Source organism: Bufo bufo, chromosome 5 (genome assembly GCF_905171765.1).
Source record: "Bufo bufo chromosome 5, aBufBuf1.1, whole genome shotgun sequence".
NCBI classification, from domain to species: domain Eukaryota; kingdom Metazoa; phylum Chordata; class Amphibia; order Anura; family Bufonidae; genus Bufo; species Bufo bufo.
The window spans coordinates 538,111,397-538,132,159 of NC_053393.1; positions in this window are offsets into that span (position 1 = coordinate 538,111,397).

Genomic DNA, 20,763 nt, shown 5'->3' on the forward strand with positions numbered 1-20,763 from the left:
TGGCTCCAGCAGGCTTTGGCATTAACGGTGGCAGGCAAACTCCTCTCTGCTACGTCTGTTGATCTCTGGCTCTGCAGTGCTAACAGGATAGCTGTATAACTTAGCTTTAGCTGTCTGCTGCAACTTCCTCCCCACAGAGAGGGTGTTAAAATGGAAGGAAAGCTCCCTTTATGTACCTGTAGCTCTGCCATTTATGCTGCCACCTGCTGGTGAACCAGGCATATTGCAATTAAACAGTTACATGAAAAGAGATATGAATACACATTTTGCAGGACCTAGAAATAAATACATGTGATGACATTAGGTTAACCATAGGAGACAGTAGCAAGGTGCAGAAGTGGTAATGCACCTCTGGGGCGTTACATTAGTGTTGAGCGAACCCGAACTCTAAAGTTCGGGTCCATATCGAACTTTGCGAGTTCGGGTACCCAGACCTGAACCCGAACTTTGCCGGAAAAATTTAAGTTCGAGTTCGGGCATTTAATAAAGCTTTGAAAGGCTGCAGGGCAGCCAATCAACAAGCTTTTAAACTGTGGGCAATTAGAAGCCATCACAGCCATGTTTAGTAATGGCATGGCTATGATTTGTCGGTACATCATGTGACCAAGCCTCTATACAAGCTGGATCACGTGTAGCACTGCCCATCAGCTCTGAGTATTGCAGGGACAAGAAGCAGGAATCTGGCTATTTGTTTTGTGGGTGACCTATAATGATTTTTTGTGGCTGCAATACACCAGCTTTGCACCCCTGAATCAGAAATATAATAAATAATCTGGCTGTTAATTCTGTGGGTGACCTATAGTGATTTTTTGTGGGTGCAATGCCCCATTTTTGTACCCCTGACACAAAAATATAACAGTTAATCCCTCTGTTAGTTCAATGGGTGACATATACCCATTTATAGTGTGAGATACACGTGCACTTTATAAGTGACAGGGAAATTAATATAGTTAAGGGCTGGGAGGCGTGTATATCCCACCCAGATACCTCAGCTGTGTGAGATAACTGAAATCCAGAAAGCTGCAATGGTTTCAGCAAAGTGTAGTTTGCTGAGACAGTTTTGTCTAGATGTTGTTCTGGGCTGGATTTCATGTAGACTTGGGGATAGGTTTGGCAGTGGGATCTGCCAGTCCACACCCTTTCACTACATGTATTGTCTTTTGCCGGAGGTGATCGCAAGTGAGGCCTGCTGCTGTAATCACGGAGGGATTAAACAACCCTCTGTGTATGACTTGGGGGAGAAAGGCTTTGGAAGCCTAAAAGAGAGGAGCCTGAGAGGCTCTGGGTGGTCTCAGCCAGGGCGGCTGAAGGGCCATGAGGCTTTGTAAAGCCTTAAGTTTGGGGGACCCAGCCATGCCTACGGAAAGTGGGTCGCACGGTCAGAGTCGGGAGGACTTCTGAACCATCTCCCCCCAAAGGTGCTGGTGTGGTCACAGCCTGGAGGCTGCTGTACTGTATATGGCTAAGGAAGCCGGATCTAATGTCGTGTGTGAACGGCGCTCAATAGGTGAGGTAGAGACAACACGTGTATTGGGTAGAGCCAAGATGGGCAGGTGTTTATTTTGAATGTTTATGTGTATGATGGTGCGGAAGTGCCAAAATAAACCCCGTTGTCAGAGGAGAAGTCGGTGATTGTGACCCCCTAAGAGAGAGCGATCCCTTACAATATTTAATCCGTCTGTTAGTTCGGTGGGTGAAATATACCTATTTTTGGTGTGAGATACACGTGCACTTTATATGTGACAGGGAAATTAATATAGTTAATCTGACTGTTAGTTCTGATGGTGACATATACCCATTTTTGGTGTGAGATACCTGTCCACTGCATATGTGACAGGGAAATTAATATAGTTAATCTGACTGTTAGTTCTGACGGTGACATATACCCATTTTTTGTGTGAGATACACGTGCACTGCATCCGTGACAGGGAAATTAATATAGTTAATCCGTGTGTTAGTTCAGCCGGTGACATATACCCATTTATGGTTGTTACAGTTACACTCTGGCTGATACTTTGTTGCAACAATGTATTTTGGTTATTTAAGACATGAAAGCTGGGTCATTTGGTACTTGCCCGATTTGAACAGTGATACCCCAGATTGCTATGCCATGGAGCCCATTCGGATAACGAAAGACTATGTGAAAGTAAAGACTTTGGCTCCATGGCAATTCTACTGTATTCGTGTAGTCTGAGTGCCATTTACCTAATAATATGCACTCAGACCGGAGCTATCTGGGGATGTGTTACATGTCTATGTTTACTGTAATGGTTGTGACATTGTATGTTTGAGTAGTGATTTCTGTCCTGTTGTCCCCACATGTATAGTGGCGATTTCCCTTTGTCCTGAGAAACAATTGAATTACTCCTCGGTTGTCTCCGGGGCAGAGAGGAGGAAACCAGGATGCATTGTGGGGATGTATTGTGTCTGTGTGTCCTGAATTGTTGTTTATCTGTCCTGTGTCACAGTCTTCCCTCTGGTCCCCCTAGGGGAGTGTCCACCAGATGGGGACCTGCATAAATACGGGCGGGCAGCCCTCAGTAAAGAGAGATTCTGCTTCTTACCCTCAATTCGTGCTTTGACTCGTTTTGTCATCTACACTTACAGGAGCATAGATGACTGCTAAAGGGAACCTAACAGCGCTCTCTAGTATTCAGGGACAAGGACATCTAAGCGGTCCAACCCTCAGCCAGCCTGAGGCAACCGTAACAATGGTGTTATATACACATGCACTGCATACATGACAGGGAAATTAATATAGTTAATCTGTCTGTTAGTTTGGTGGGTGACCTCAAAGAATGAGGAGAGCATCAAATAAGGGACATGGCCCTGGTCGTGGTGCTGCTGGTGCTGGTGGAGCTCCTGTTGCAGGGAGAGGATGTGGTTGATCTGTGCCAGCTACACGCCCAAATGAAACAGCTTCCTCGGGTGCAAATAGGCGACAGGACATTCAGCGTCATTTTGTAGGCCTGAATACCCGTGTACGAATGGTGAGGCCAGAACAAGTAGAGACGGTAGTAGATTGGATGGCTGACAGTGCCTCCAGTTCCTTCACATTGTCTCCCACCCGGTCCCCTGCTGAAACTGCAGAGTTGGCACCTGCAGCCCATGGGCATCTGTCTTTCACCTCACCCCTTTGAAAATCAGCCAAGCAGTCTGAGCCCCAAGTCATGCAGCAGTCTCTAATGTTTTTTGAGGACTATGCTGGCAGGGATTCCGTGGGCCATCCACCTTGGCCTTCCCCTAGAAGTGGAAGAGATTGAGTGCACCGATGCCCAACCACTTATGTTTCAGAATGTGGACATGGGCGGACCACCGCAGCACATCTCTGATGTTGATGACGAAACACAGGTGCCAACTGCTACGGCTTTCTGCCGTGTGCAGACCGGCAAGGAGGGCAGGGGTGAAGAGTGGGTGGAGGATGATGTGGAGGATGATGAAGTCCTAGATCCCACATGGAATCAAGGTCATGCAAGTGACGTGTGCAGTTCGGAGGAAGAAGTGGTGGTCACATAGCGCCATCCGCACAGCAAAAGAGGGAGCAGGGTGCAAAAGCAGAGTGGCTGTCCCCTAGCCAGTAAGCCTGCTACTGCCCACCACACCCACAGACTGAGCACACCAAAGCCAGCTCCAAGGAGTTCCTTGGCGTGGCAGTTCTTCAGACAATGTGCTGACGACAAGACATGAGTGGTTTGCACGCTGTGCAATCAGAGCCTGAAGCGAGGCATAAATGTTCTAATCCTGAGCACAACCTGCCTGACCAGGCATCTAAATGCAAAGCATGAGCTGCAGTGGAGTACACACCTAATAAAACTGCAAAAGATCTCAGGCTCCTCTTGCTTCCTCTTCTGCTGCGGTCCCGGCCTTTTTCTCCCCCTCTGTAGTGACAGTGGCACCTGCCACCACCTCCACCACCGTCACCCAGCATGTCCACACTGTTCCATGGAAGCGTTCAGCTGTCCATCCCCCAAACACTGGAGAGAAAGAGGAAGTACCCCCCAACCCACCCGCGATCCCTGGCCCTGAATGCAAGCATTTCAAAATTCCTGGCCTTTAAAATCCTGTCATTCCGTCTGGTGGAGACATTTTAAAAACCTAATGGCGGTGGCTGTCCCACAGTATGTGGTTCCCAGCCGCCACTACTTTTCCAGGCGATCCATCTCTGCCCTGCACAACCAAGTGGAGGACAAAGTCAGGTGTGCACTGCGCAATGCCATCTGGGCAAGGTCCACATAACTACCGATGCGTGGACCAGTAAGCAGTGGTGTACATAGAGACGTAAGGGCTCCATAGCAAGGATCAAACTAGCCCACACACACACACACACACACACAGGACATAAGGGTTTCTGCCTAGACCCTTTTCAATGACAATTGGGCCATTTTTCCACTGCCTCATTTACTAAAAGTTGTTCCTTTAGAGCAGGCATCCTCAAACTGCGGCCCTCCAGCTGTTGCAAAACTACAACTCCCAGCATGCCCGAACAGCCTACAGGTATCAGCCTACAGCAGGGCATTGTGGGAGTTGTAGTTTTACAACAGCTGGAGAGCCACAGTTTGAGGATGCCTGCTTTAGAGGGTAGAGTCCTGACCAAGTTTTCACCTCCAGTAGAAGAGGAGATAATCCCAAACAAGACTGGACCCCCTCTTGCCCTGGGCCCCATAGCAGTCGCATGGTCTGCTGCTATGGTAGTTACGCCCCTGCCAGTAAGCACAGGCAGGAACGTTATATCTCCCTAACAGCACACTGGGTAAATGCAGTGGCGGCTGGGCCTGAGGCGGATAGCAGTTTGGCGCATGTTCTTCCACCACCGAGGATTGCAGGACGTTTCTCTTTGCCTCCTGTTGCCACCTCCTCCTATTCTGCCTCCTCATCCGGTCAGCGTAAAACCTTCACCACCAACTTCATCATAGCCAGGGGTAAACGACAGCAGGCTGTTTTGAAACGTATCTGTTTAGAGGAAAAAACCCACACCGCACGGGAGCTGTGGACGGGCATGGAACAACAGACCGATGAGTGGTTGGTGCCACTGAGCCTCAAGCCCGGCCTGGTGTTGTGCGATAACGGGCAAAATCTCGTAGCAGCTCTGGGCCTAGTCGGTTTGACGCACACCCCTTGCCTGGCGCATGTGCTGAAATAGGTGGTGCAAAGATTCCTGAAAAATTACCCAGATATGTCAGAGCTGCTGCAGAAAGTGCAGGCCGTCTGTGTGCGTTTTTGGAGTTCTCCCCCTGCTGCTGCTGCTCGCCTGTCAGCGCTGCAGTGTAACTTCGGCCTTCCCGCTTACTGCTTCATATGCGACGTGCCCACCAGGTGGAACTCCATCTTGCACATGCTGGAGAGACTGTGCGAGCAGCAGCAGGCGATAGTGGAGTTTCAGCTGCAGCACGCACGGGTGAGTCGCTCTGCGGAAGAGCACCTCTTCACTACCAATGAGTGGGCCTCCATGCGGGACGTGGGTGCCGTGTTTTGCGCTGTTTTAAATACTTCACCAACATGGCCAGTCCCCATGATGCAATCCTCAACATTACTATCCCACTTCTATGTCTCCTTCAAAAAACACTTCGGGTGTTGATGGAAGAGGATGTGGCCCAGGAGGAGGAGGAGGAAGAGGGATATTTTCCACGATTATCAGGCCAGTCATTCACAAGTGGCTCGGAGGGTGGCTTCCTGCACCAACAGAGGCCACGTACACAACTGTCCAGCCAGGGAACAGTTCTGTCTGGAGGAGAAGGATGATGAGGAGGAAGAACCGTGTTCACAGCATGGTAGCACGCAAATCAGCTTATGGGCATCAATGGATCGTGGCTGGAGGGATACAGAGGACACAGACGATACGCCTCCCACAGAGGACAGCTTGTCGTTGCCTTTGGGCAGCCTGGCACACATGAGCGACTACATTCTGCAGTGTCTCCACAACGACCGCCGAGTTGCCTACATTCTAACCAGTGCTGATTACTGGGTGGCCACCCTGCTTTATCCTCGCTACAAGGACAACGTGCCATCCTTAATTTCCGTCACTGGAGCGTGATCGGAAGATGCGCGAGTACAAGAGCATGCTTGTAGACACGCTGCTGATGGCATCAACACCTGACAGCGGGGGCTCAGTGGAAGCACAAGGCGAAGGCAGAGGAGGAGGAGGAAGAAGTCTCCAACACAGCTGGGGCATTACCAGCACCTCAGAAGGCAGGGTTAGCATGGCCGAAATGTGGAAAAGCTTTGTCAGCACGCCACAACAGCCAGCACCACCAGCTGAAATGGAACGTCTTAGCAGGAGGCAGCATTTCACCAACAGGGTGGAGCAGTATGTGTGCACACGCCTACACGTACTGAATGACGGGTCTGCCCCCTTCAACTTCTGGGTCTCCAAATTGGGCACATGGCCTGAGTTTGCGCTTTACGCCTTGGAGGTGCTGGCCTGCCCTGCAGCCAGTGTATTGTCTGATCGTGTGTTTAGCATGGCAGAGTGCGTCATCACAGACAAGCGCAGCCGCTTGTCCACAGCCAACATGGACAAGATCACGTTCATTAAAATGAACCAGGCATGGATCCCCCAGGACTTGTCCGTACCTTGTGCTGAATAGACATGTATACCGGCACTAACCAGCCATTGTTATACTGCAGCACACTTTCTCTTTGCATTCTCTTTTCTATTTCCCAATGTTTAGGGGTCTTCCCAAATTAATAAAAAAATAAAAAAATAAATAAATAAATAAAGGAAAATAAATAAAAATTAAAAAACAACAAAAACAGTGTTGGCTACCTTCTCCTCCTCCACCGCCGCTTCCACATACACCATCACGTCCACCACCTCCTCAACCGCCTACTCTACTTTGACCTCCACTTCCTAGTTTAAGATTATGATTTTTTTTTTATATTCTATGTTATTTTAAGTCATTTACCTATCCACATTTGTTTGCAGGGCAACTGTCCTGCTTTTACCCCCATTTTGCTTCCTTTTGCAGCCCTCTATCCCTTACTACGACTATTTTACAGCCATTTTAGTGCACCAAAGTTCAGGTCCCCATTGACTTCAATGGGGATCGAGTTCGAGTTCGGGTCCCGAACCCGAACTTTGACCCGAAGTTTGGCCAAACCCGAACATCCACGGTTCCGCTCATCCCTAATTATAAACATTTATATGTAAATCTGTAAACTATCAGTATCTTGCCCTCCTGTTTTAAACATGCTACCATCACACCATTCCTCAAACAACCTTCCTTGACCCGTCTTCTTTGTCTAGCTATTGCCCCATATCACTTCTCTTATATGTCTCAAAGCTACTTGAACATGTCTACCTTGAACTGTCCTTCCACCTCCCTCCCTGTTCCCTCTTCGACTGGCTACAATCTGGCTTTTGACCCCACCACTCAACTGGAACTGCCCTTACCAAAGTCACCAATGACTTGCTAACTGCCTCTGCCTTTGACATAGTTGACCACTCCCTTCTGCTACAAATTCTCTCATCTCTTGGAGTCATGGACTTGGCCCTTTCCTGGATCACATCATACCTCACAGACCAGTGTCTCCTACTAGCACGCCACCTCCCCATCTCGTCCACTCTCAGTTGTTGTCTCTTAAGGCTCTGTTCTAGGATCCTTGCTCTCCTCAATCTACACCTTCAGCCTGAGTCTCATGGCTTTCAGTATCACTTCTATGCTGACAACATACAAATGTAAATCTCTGGTCCAGACATCACCTCTCTACTATCTAGAATCCAACAGTGCCTACCTTTTATATCTTTCTTCTTTTCCTCTCACATGTAGAAAACAGAGTTCATCATCTTTCCCACATCTCACTCAGCCACCTCATGAGACCTTTCTATCACAATCATTGGCTGCATAGTCTCCCCGGTCAACTGCTGCCTTAGGGTAACCTTTGATCCTGCTCTGTCCTTCAAGCCACACATCCAAGCTCTTTCCACCTCCTGCAGCCTCCAACTCAAAAATATTTCTCGGATCAGCACATTCCTCAACCCAGAGTCTGCAGAAATTCTTGTACATGTCCTCATCATCTCTCACCTAGGCTACTGTAAGATCCCACTCTGTGGCCTCCCATCAAGCATTTTCACACCCCTCTAACCTATTCTCAACTCTGCTGCCTGACTAATTCTCCTCTCCCCCCGTTACTCTCCTGTCTCTTCTCTCTGCCAATCCCTTAATTGGCTCCCTGCTGCAGAATCCAATACAAAACAATATCTATGACATACAAGGCCATCCACAACCTGTCCCCTCCATACATCTGTGACCTGATCTCATGGTACCTTCCCACATGCAATCTCCGATTCTCAAAAGGCCTCCTTCTCTACTCTCCTTATCTGCTCATCACACAGTCGGCTCAAAGATTTCTCCTGAGCATCTTCCATACTCTGGAACTTTCCACCCCAAAATATCAGACTCTCACCTACAGTGAAAACCTTTAAAAAAAAAAATGAAAACCCACCTCTTTAGACAAGCCTACAACCTACAGCAGTGATGGCGAACCTTTTAGAGACAGAGTGCCCAAACTGCAACCCAAAACCCACTTATTTATCGCAAAGTGCCGACACGGTAATTCACCCTGAATACTACAGTCCAGTATAGTGTATCTTTCATGTACTTTATCATTAAGCTATAATACCCTGCCTACATTCAGTGCGCTGCCTGCGCTGTTCATAGTGCGCCCTGCGCTGATGAAGGGCAGGAAAAGTCTATGGCATATTGGTACACCACAGACTTATTCCAGGATGTGGGTGCCCACAGGGAGGGCTCTGAGTGCCACCTCTGGCACCCGTGCCATAGGTTCGCCACCACTGACCTACAGTAACCCACTATACCGCCATATTACCCTCACCTACTGCATCCCTTTCCCATCCCTTGTAGATTGGAAGCCCTCAGGGGCAGGGTCCTCTCTCCTTCTGTACCAGTTTGTAACGCATCTTGTTTATTCTTATTGTGCTTTTTTATTTAGGTATGTTATACCCCTTTTCATATTTACAATGCCATGGAAAAAATTGGTGCTTTTATAATAAATCATGCTAACAAGCAGAAGATGAGATGGGATTTTTATAGGACTATGAATGCCTAAAACATGGCCAGAAGGCTTGGAGATCATGGTTTTCAGTTCTATGTCACAAGTTTATCAGAAACATCCAAATATATATATTTGTAAATCAGCTACCAAGAGCATACTGTAGATGGTCCACATGGTAACCAATAAAAGATAACAAAGAATCTTTACAGATAAGTGGACTTCGATCCAAATTTCAGGGAAAATTTTATTTGCTGCGAATGGCAGTAAAAAAAAAAAAACATACTGACCTCAACCATTTGCATGCAAAAAGTCCCCCGCGGCCATCTTGATTGAAGATCCCACATGGTCTCTCCGTGCTCAAATGGATAAGGTGAGTTTTTCCCCCCCACAGATTAACCCCTAAAAGCCCTAATTTTTTTTATCTCAGATGCTGCGATCAGCGATGCATGGAATCTGAGGGCTTTAATGACGGGGGAGGGGCGCAATCGCCGTTCCCCATCATTACACCCGCTACTCACAAAGAAATGCAGTTCGAAATGAAGTAATTCATCCCAAAGCAAATTTCTTTGTAAAATTCGGCAAAGTAGAAGAATCAAAGTTTTGAGAACTTCACTCATCTCCAGTTAGGGCGGGTTCACCTGATCGTTATAAACTCCTTTATTGCTTTCTATTATAACATGGTTATAACAGAAAATAACGGAATTGTAAGATGGAATTCAAAAAGGAGATCTTTGGACACATTCTGTTTTGATCCGTCATAATAGAGGTCTATGGACAAGCAGAAGGGATCCGTCTGGTTTCCGTTATCCAGGACGGAAAAGAAAATCCTGTTGACAGGAAACCAAACGGATCCGTTATGGCTGCCCATAGACCTCTATCATGATGGATCAAAACAGAATGCCTCTAAAGGTTTCCTTTTTGAATTCCATCTTACAATTCCGTTATTTTCTGTTATAATCATATTATAACAGAAAGCATTAACGGAATTTGTAACGCTGCTGTGAACCCGCCCTAAGCAGCATAACCAACAAGAGATGAGATGGGATCTTCATAGGACTAGAACTGCCCAAAACTTGACTTCAAGGTTGGTTTGGAGATTATGGTTGGGTTCTACATGACAGTTTAATAAAAAAACATCCAAAAGTACATTATATTTGTAAATAGGGCATGCTACAGAAAATGTAGTTGGTGAATCCAGTAACAAACAAGAAATAGGATGTAACATTTACAGGTCTAGAATTTTTAAGAGCATGGTCACAGCCAAAGACTTGCAGTCCGTTTCAATTCTACGTAAAAAATATACTGTATCTAAAAACGCATACCTGTAAGTCACATGTAGCACAAAGAATAGTGACTAGAACATAAGACTTGGCAGTAGCCTGGTAGACCACAGATGGGTTTACTTATACGGGAACAAATACTGCAGTGAAATGTGAACAGTGTATAAGGATTCAGGACTCATTTTGCCTTTCTGGTTTATCTAGGGTCTTAAGAGGGTTTAGAAGTCTACCAATGAGGAAATGGATATGGATAGGTGACTACAAGCAGGGGTGGGATTCATATTTTTAACAACTGGTTCCTTATTTAATGGCGGACACGTGTCGTCATGATACATGTTTACATATACACACACCATATATATGCAACACACATACACATAAATACACCATATACATGGTACACATACATAAATACACCATATATACACTACACACACATACCACCCAACTAAGGAGCTAAACTACCAGCTGTGAGCGAAGCAATGGAAGTGAACATTTCCAGCTGCCCTGCCACCGCCAGAGCACCGGATCGGGACTCAGCCGGTAACACGGTTCTCCGATCTAGTTGTAATTTTAACAACCGGATCTGGAAAACTGGAAGGAACTGGCTGAATCCCATGCCTGACTACAAGTCCACCCATATTTGCCTTTTAATCTGTAACTCCAGCACCTTGAGGCCACAGAACCCCAGTAATCTCTGACTACACTGGACCAAGCTTATGCCAGTACTAAAGATGAGCGAATCGAATCCCACAAAGTGGAATTCGATCCGAATTTCGGGATTAAATTCGATTCGCCTCGAAGCCAAATTTCCTTGTGCTTCATGTTAGCGAATTGATTTAACCTGAAATAGTGTAAAAAAAAAAAAAAAATAATCATACTTACCTCCTCCATTTGCTCGTGACGGGCCGCAAGCCGCCATCTTGACTGAAGATCTCGGCCAAAATCCTGTGAGTGGTGACGTATGGCGTTACCATGCCGTCCCGTGTGATGACGTAATCTTGCGTCGCGTGAGATTTCACGCCAGATCCTCAAGCAAGATGGCGGCGGCCGGCCCGTTGTGAGCAATTTTACACTATTTTTATACTCAGATGCTGCGATCATGTATGAACGCGGCATCTGAGGGGTACAATGACGGGGGCGGCCCTATCGCAGCTCCCTGTCAGTGCACTCACTACTTACAAAAAAATGCGCTTTGTGACAAAGTAATTTTTCACAAAGCAAGTTTTAAGAAAAAAAAATTGGCAAAACAGCCAAATCGAACTTTTCATAAATTCGCTCATCTCTACCCAGTACTATCATCACACTCTCAGTTCATGTGAACATAAATCAATGGGGATTTTAGACAGGCATATAGAACCAACATGGTGACTGTTTTCCTAAGGGTATATGTTGTTGGAGATGTTTACTGAAAAAACATAAGAACATTACTCGAGTCAATTCTCTTCATATTAACAAAGTATTCGATAAAGCAAAAGGAACGATAAGACAAAGTATCAGTATGTATCCACTGAAGGGTGATGGTCGCCCAACGTGCGCTTTACTTTCCTTCTTTGAAGCAAGATGGAAGGAATGAGTAAACTCTTCTGATTACAAAAATACAGTTCTAGTAGAATATTTTACTGTAATTTATGCAAGCTTTTATATTTGTTTCTATGGTCAAATATTAACCTAAAATACACTGCTCAAAAAAATAAAGGGAACACTTAAACAACACAATGTAACTCCAAGTCAATCACACTGCTGTGAAATCAAACTGTCCACTTAGGAAGCAACACTGAGTGACAATCAATTTCACATGCTGTTGTGCAAATGGGATAGACAACAGGTGGAAATTATAAGCAATTAGCAAGACACCCCCAATAAAGGAGTGGTTCTGCAGGTGGTGACCACAGACCACTTCTCAGTTCCTATGCTTCCTGGCTGATGTTTTGGTCACTTTTGAATGCTGGCGGTGCTTTCACTCTAGTGGTAGCATGAGACGGAGTCTACAACCCACACAAGTGGCTCAGGTAGTGCAGCTTATCCAGGATGGCACATCAATGTGAGCTGTGGCAAGAAGGTTTGCTGTGTCTGTCAGCGTAGTGTCCAGAGCATGGAGGCGCTACCAGGAGACAGGCCAGTACATCAGGAGACGTGGAGGAGGCCGTAGGAGGGCAACAACCCAGCAGCAGGACCACTACCTCCGCCTTTGTGCAAGGAGGAACAGGAGGAGCACTGCCAGAGCCCTGCAAAATGACCTCCAGCAGGCCACAAATGTGCATGTGTCTGCTCAAACGGTCAGAAACAGACTCCATGAGGGTGATATGAGGGCCCGACATCCACAGGTGGGGGTTGTGCTTACAGCCCAACACCGTGCAGGATGTTTGGCATTTGCCAGAGAACACCAAGATTGGCAAATTCGCCACTGGCGCCTTGTGCTCTTCACAGATGAAAGCAGGTTCACACTGAGCCCATGTGACAGACGTGACAGAGTCTGGAGACGCCGTGGAGAACGTTCTGCTGCCTGCAACATCCTCCAGCATGACCAGTTTGGCATTGGGTCAGTAATGGTGGGGGGTGGAATTTCTTTGGAGGGCCGCACAGCCCTCCATGTGCTCGCCAGAGGTAGCCTGACTGCCATTAGGTACCGAGATGAGATCCTCAGACCCCTTGTGAGACCATATGCTGGTGCGGTTGGCCCTGGGTTCCTCCTAATGCAAGACAATGCTAGACCTCATGTGGCTGGAGTGTGTCAGCAGTTCCTGCAAGACGAAGGCATTGATGCTATGGACTGGCCCGCCCGTTCCCCAGACCTGAATCCCATTGAGCACATCTGGGACATCATGTCTCGCTCTATCCACCAACGTCACGTTGCACCACAGACTGTCCAGGAGTTGGCAGATGCTTTAGTCCAGGTCTGGGAGGAGATCCCTCAGGAGACCATCCGCCACCTCATCAGGAGCATGCACAGGCGTTGTAGGGAGGTCATACAGGCACGTGGAGGCCACACACACTACTGAGCCTCATTTTGACTTGTTTTAATGACATTACATCAAAGTTGGATCAGCCTGTAGTGTGTTTTTCCACTTTAATTTTGAGTGTGACTCCAAATCCAGACCTCCATGGGTTGAAAAATTTGATTTCCATTTTTTTATTTTTGTGTAATTTTGTTGTCAGCACATTCAACTATGTAAAGAACAAAGTATTTCAGAAGAATATTTAATTAACTCAGATCTAGGATGTGTTATTTTTGTGTTCCCTTTATTTTTTTGAGCAGTGTATTATTTTGAGGGAATTCTATTGTAACGATCCATTCATATTAGTAAGACTTCAGGGTAAAGAGTTTTTCCTTATTCAAGGCATTTCATTCAGTCAACCGATGCCATGCTCAGTACTGATGAGGGGCAAAAATTTTGGTGCAAAGCCAAGGGCACATGGCAGCATTATCCCCTTATTGGAAGGAGCCTACAGTATATCTTGTCTCTATTTTGGTTTGACTGCTAAGTAAATCACCGAGGACCACGATCAGCAATACAAACCCTAAAAAAGGAGTTGGACAACTCATTTTTGTTAAAAGGATTCCTCAACAATAAGCTGTAGGTAACCCTACTGCTGTGATCCTATGTGATTAACAGTAATCTATAAAGAAAGTCAGCAGCAAGTGTTCAGTTTTCCTGCAGAACAACCACAGGTGAAATGTGGTATTACACAGTGTTCATTGACATCAGTGGGTTGTTATTGTAATGTAAGTGTCACCAGGGTGTCATGACCTATCGCTGACCCTGTGGTGCCTGGGGTCAGAAGGTCGCAGCGGGTGGCTACTCGCCTGATTTCAAGTGATTGCTCCATGACCTTCGAGTGAGCAACCCGTCTAAGGACATCAGGGTAGCCAGGTGCCAGTGCTAGGTGATTTAGGAGTCACCACTCCTCCCTCTCCCTTGTGTTAGGGCACCCGGTCTCCCTTCCCTCTGCGCCGCATGTCTGGTGCCTGCCTTACCAGACGTGATAGTATGGATGTGTTGAGTCCTCCCAGGTACAGTATGCTCCTTGTAGCTGATCTCTGGCTAAGGCCTCATGCACACGACCATTGTTTTGGTCCGCATCCGAGCCACAGTTTTTACGGCTTGGATGTGGACCCATTCACTTCAATGGGGCCACAAAAGATGCGGACAGCACTCCGTGTGCTGTCCGCATCCGTTGCTCCATTCCGTGGTCCGCAAAAAAAATATAACCTGTCCTATTCTTGTCCGTTTTGCCGACTAGAATAGCGGAATGCACAAAAGCCACAAAAGCACACAGCTCACAGCCTGGGAGAAAAAAAACTCCCAGGCTGTGAGCTGTGCGCTGTGATTGGCCAGCGCTACAGCCTAGGAGAAGGAGACACCCACAGAACAAGGGCAGACACCGCCTACTATAACTTAGTGAGTGAAGATACTGGAGGGCATAACGGGAGAACGGAGCTGCGCCCAGGGGTAATAGTAAGTGCAGTGAGATCCCTGGGCGCCGCTCTCCATGGCAGTATACTTAGTTCACAATGTTTTTCAAGGTGAAAGGTCCTCTTTAAATCTACTTTATACTCTATTTCTGTAAAGTTTCTGGCAGGATTCGAACTCACAACCTTCTCCATTACAGCCAAGAATGTTAACCACTACACTATAGAAAAAGAGACTTCTGCTGTATAGGAATACCTACTAGTAGTAAGTATTCCTATACAGCAGAAGTCTCATATTTTTTTTTTGTAACTGGCCATGCAGCTCTATAGTGTAGTGGTTAACTTTCTGTGCTGTAATGTAGAAGGTTGTGAGTTTGAATCCCACCAGGAACTTTTCAGAAATAGAGGCTAAATTAAATTTATATATTTTGTATTTTTTTTAGTAATTGCAAAAAATGTGTAATTACTAAAATATATATATATATATATATATATATATATATATATATATATATATGTATATAATATCACACTTCTGATATATATGAATGCATAATATGTGGGAAACTTCTACTGATGTTTTAGCCATAATATATATTCTAAGTATATGATAATATATGTAAATATATTATGACTAAAAACTTATATATATGTTTAAATTAAATTAAGCCTCTATTTCTGAAAAGTTTCTGGCAGAATTCGAACTCACATTCCTTCTTCATTACAGACCAGAATGTTAACCACTACACTATAGAGCTACATGGCCAGTTACTTTAAAAAAATTTAAAAAAATGAGACTTCTGCTGTATAGGATAACTGGCCATGGAGCTCTATAGTGTAGTAGTTAAGATTCTTGGCTGTAATGTAGAAGGTTGTGAGTTCGAATCTCGCCAGAAACTTTTCAGAAATAGAGGCTAAATTAGGCTAAATTAGATTTAAATACACTGGGTGTCCCCAAGCACTGATTCCATATATGGACATGGCTATATATGGAGTCAGAGCAGGGACTCCTAAGCTGAACTAGAGTCCTGAAACCCTCCCCTCTTCAGAGCAGGGGGTGCCTGGTTTAATGCTCGGGTTCTCCCATTGACTTCTATTGTGCTTTGGTGCTCTGTAGACTTATATATATGCTCTGTAGAGCACCCGAGCATCGGGGAGTGTTCTACATGAGCACTTTGGTGCTCGACCAACACTACCTACCAGTAGATATTAATAAATGTTCTAGATACCAATAACAGTGGTCTCTATGAAACTCCCTTCAGCAGAATATAAGATTAATATATGACCAGAGAAGTTATGAAAAATTCAATTCCGCTGCTTCGCTGAATTTCACAAAGAAATTTAATTGGTAACTAATAACTTCGTCATGAAACACATTCCTTTGTATGTAGCAGTTGCAATGATGGGGAACAGTGATCGTACAACCCCCTGTCATTGAACTTCTCAGACGGCATGTTCATCGCTGATTGGGGTATCTGATGTTAACATAGACGCCAATCAGGGTTAAAAAAAAAAACATACTAATTAGATCGTGTCACAGCCATCTTGATTGTCATCATGCTGGCCGGGTGACGACATCACGGCGCCCAGCCAGCATGGTGACGTCACATGTCACCCCATGCAATATCTTTAATTAAGATGGGCATGATAGCCTGTCCGTGAGCAAATGGATGAGGTGAGTATGTTTTTCTATTTTTTTTGCCATTTCTGGAAAAATTTATTAGTTACCACAAAGTACAAGGAAATTCGGTTTCGTGGAGGATCAGATTTTTCCTGAAATTCAGATCGAAGTCAATGCGTTTGGCTTTGATTCGCTCAAAACTATTTATGAAAAATGTGACTTCCACCACTGGGACCTGCACCTTTATTGAGAATGCACATCTTACAGTCTCCAGCTCATTACTTGTTTGATTATGTTATGCGCTCCCATTCTGGATGTGGTGGCCACCTCACCAGTTGAGATGGATTCTTAGGGACTCCAATTCTCCAAAACAGATCCCGGAGGTGGGGTTCACATTTATCAGACATTAAGGTATGAATTGGGAATAAAATTTTAACTATTTTCTTGACCTTTAATTGATGGAGAATACTTGCAAGACACCACCAATCTACAAAATAATTCACAACATCTTACAGGGGTTCTCAGAGACCAGGTACCTCTTTAGATATTAACGGACAGGGTGCTGGAGTTAAAAAAAAAGACTCGCCTGTCAACAGCACATTGGTCCAGAACTCCCTGATCCTTAGATTCTGATCCCTGATGGACCTGAAGTGTGACATGCCATCTGCACGTATGTCACTGCTGCTGGCAAATCAATGGCCTCAGTGATGATGTGTGCAGGCATGACACGTGACTGCTGTCACTGCAGAGGCCAATTTATTAAATTAAGCCCAATGAGTTGGCCAAGAACTAGCACACTATTGAAATTCTCAGCTTTTGTCTTTTCTTATTAATCCATTTTCTTCTCTTAGACCTACAGATGATCAAATATGAAGCACCTAGCTACAATCTGTGACATGTGGGAGGGGCATAAAAGCCAGATTTAAAATTGGACTACACATCCTAAACCTAGGGCAGCAAACAGTGTCTACACAAACAGAAGACGTCTGTACTAGGTTGGGCTACAAGTGTTCCATTGATCTCACTCCACCACTCTCAAAGGCTATCATGGTACACAGCAAGATGGCAACGAAGGCTGGAATGGAGGTCTATCTTCAGCGATGAGTCCCACTTTTGTCATCGGCACAATGATAGCTGGAGATTGGTCTGAAGATCACTTAGACAACACCATAAAGAGTCTTTCACAAGGGAACCTCATACTGGTCCTAGTTCCAGGATCATGGTGTGGGGTGGCATAATGTATAGTAGCTGGACTTCTCTACTTTTCATCAGGTACACTAACAGCTCGTCGTTACATTAATTTAGTTGTGGAACCAGTGGTATGGTCATTTCGCCAAAGTGTCCCAGGAGCCATTTTTCAACAGGATAAGACCAGGCTGCATGTTACTCGTACTACTGAGAGCAGCCTGCATGGCCTAAACATGATACCATAGTCTGAGGCGTCTCTGAATTTGTCTCCTGTCGGGCACATCTGCCGACCATCAGTAGTTGGTCGGCAATTGCAAATGGAGCTGCCAGCAGAGGATCTTGATGATTTGTGTGCCCAAGTGCATTCAGTGTGGCAAAACATTCCTCAGACAACCATTAATAAAACCTTTTAACCTAATTAATAGCATGCCAAGGTGTGTAAGTGCAGGTATTTCTGCATGTGGCACTCCTACTCAATACTGAATAAATCAAGATGTTTTGAATATTTAGTTTCCATATTTTATCATTTGCATATCATTAACATGTTGAAAGCGCTCATTATGGAAGCGCTCATTAGTACCGGAGGACCGGGAAGAGGTTAAGGCTCTGTACTCACCACTTCCTGGTTCTCGGCTGTGGCTGCGCACAGCATGAGGGCGCTCTGTGACCGACAGCAAGAAGAGCAGGAGGAGCGGCGGTGTCCGGAGCAGAAGAGGTAAGTGTTTTTTTAATTTTATATGCGCTGTGGCATGGGGGCTGATGAGAGGCATGGGGGCTGATATGAGATATGGGGGCTGATGAGAGGCATATGGGGGATAATGAGAGGCATATGGGGGCTGATGAGAGGCATATGGGGGATGATCATAAGAGGCATGGGGGCTGATCAGAGGTCTGAATGGGGGTCTTATTTATTTCCGAGCTCCTATCTGAGGTCTGATTGAGGGTCATTCACATTGGGGTCTGAGCCGAGGTCTGATAGGGGTCTTATTAACATTGGGGACCTGATTGGTGGTCTGACCTGAAGTCTAAAGTATAACTTTTTCCTTTTATGTCCTCCTCTAAAACTAGGTGCGTCTTATGGGCCGGTGCGTCTCATAGAGCAAAAAATATGGTTACTATAATAAAAAGGTATTGCAAGTTAAAAAAATAAACAAAGTAGTGTATTTTATGTGAGGAGCCATCTTCTTTATGTTCCTGCAATCCATAGTCCTTTCTTTGCTTGTGAGCCCTCTGTAAAGATCTAGAAAACTCAGTCTTTTAAAAATCTGTAAAATGAAAGGAGAGAGGAGGAAAATGCAACTGCAGTATCTTTCCATTAAAGTGCATACTGTGAGAGAGGAGTGTGAGCAACAGGAGGAGGCATCTGATTGGATCTAAGCCCACAACACAGTAATAACATAACACCAGGAACAGCCCATCCAGTCATTAGAGTCCACTCACTATCTCATCAGGATGTCATAAGATCAGACTACACAATGTATGTAGTCTGTAACTATGGGGATACATAGCTCTGCATGTGAGCTGTATTTACAAAATGACAGTTGAATATTAATTAAAGGAAGTTGCAAAGTTTTGTCACTTTAAATTTTAGATACTTTCATTCATTAACCACTTAATGACTAGCCTGTTTTGGGACTTACTGACCAAGCGTTTTTCTTCCTTTTTTCATCGTCGCGTTCCAAGAGCTATAACTTTTTCATTTTTTACGTCTACATAGTTTTATGAGGGCTTGTTTTCTGCGGGACAAATTGTAGTTTTTAATGGCGCTATTTTGGGGTACACATAACTTCCTGATTAACTTTTATTAACTTTTTCTAGGGGAAGATGGGAAAAACAGTAATACTGCCACTGCATTTTTACGTTATAAATTTACGATTACAGTGATACCAAATATATATATATTTTTTTACATTTTTAATACTTTTTTGCAATAAAAACCCTTTTTTTTAAAGAAACTTATTTTTTTTTGCATTGCCGCTTCCCAAGACCCATATTTTTTTTCTTTTTCTTTCTATGGAGTTGTTTGAGGGTTTGATTTTTGCGGGCAACTTGTATTTTTCATTGGTATCATTTTGGAGTAAATGGCACTTTTTGATTGCTTGTTATTAAGTTTTTTCAGTGGCAACTAAGGATAAAGTAGGGGACCCGTGCAGTGCTTGGACTGGGCCGCCGTAAAAAAGCGGCGGCCCAGCCTAAGGCCCCTTAGTGACTGTTTTAAAAAGGCGTATGGGTGGTCACTAAGGGGTTAAGACCAGCGTTTTAGACGCCGGTCTTAATAAGCCCATGTGCTGGCGGTGGATCTTCCAAAGTTATAAAGGTGCACCATCCTCTACATAACTTCAGCGCATCCAGCGCCAGTCTAAATGTAAGACCGCTTCCTTGCTGTCATACATTCATACCATTTTCTATGCCTAAAACAAGAATAGAAAATAATGAATGAGACGGGTCTGCTGGCTCTTCCCTGCCCACTCAACGCCTACTTTTATAGACCTGGCGCAAGCAGGGAAAAGTCACAGATTGCGGCAGAAATAACCTTAGTGCTGCAATCTGCACCAAAAATATGACTAATATAGTCGTATTTATGAATAATAAATGACTCCCTTTGTATCCAATGCGGATTGAATACTTGTGCACACCCTTTTAGGCCTCATGCACACAACCGTGTCTGTATTTTTCAAGTCATGGATTTTCAAAATGCGGGTGCTTTCCGTGTGCAATCCGCATTTTTCTTACTCCTATCACTAGAAATGACTATTCTTGTCTGCAATACAGACAAGAGTAGGACATATTCTAATGTTTGTGGAACGGCATTCATTTTTTGTGGCCCATAGAAATGACCGGTTCTTTGTGCAATCTCATAGTTGTGTGCATGAAATCTTGAAGGGGTTCTGCAGTATTTTCCTCTGGATAGATCATCAGCAGCATCTGATTGGCGGGGGTCCGACACCCGAGACCCCTGCTGATCAGCTGTTTGAGAAGGCAGCGGCGCTGGCAGTAGAGCCGTGGCCTTCTCGCTGTTTAGCGCAGGTCCAGTGACGTCACGACTAGTATCAAGGGCCTGGGCGGGGTTAAGCTCTGTTCACTTGAATGAAGCTTAGCCCCACCCAGGCCATTGATTCCAGTCGTGACGTCACTGGGCCTGCGGTAAACAGCGAGAAGGCCGCGGCGCTCCTGCCAGCGCCTCTGCCTTCTCAAACAGCTGAATGGCAGGGGTCCCGTGTGTCGGACCCCCGGCGATCAGATGCTGA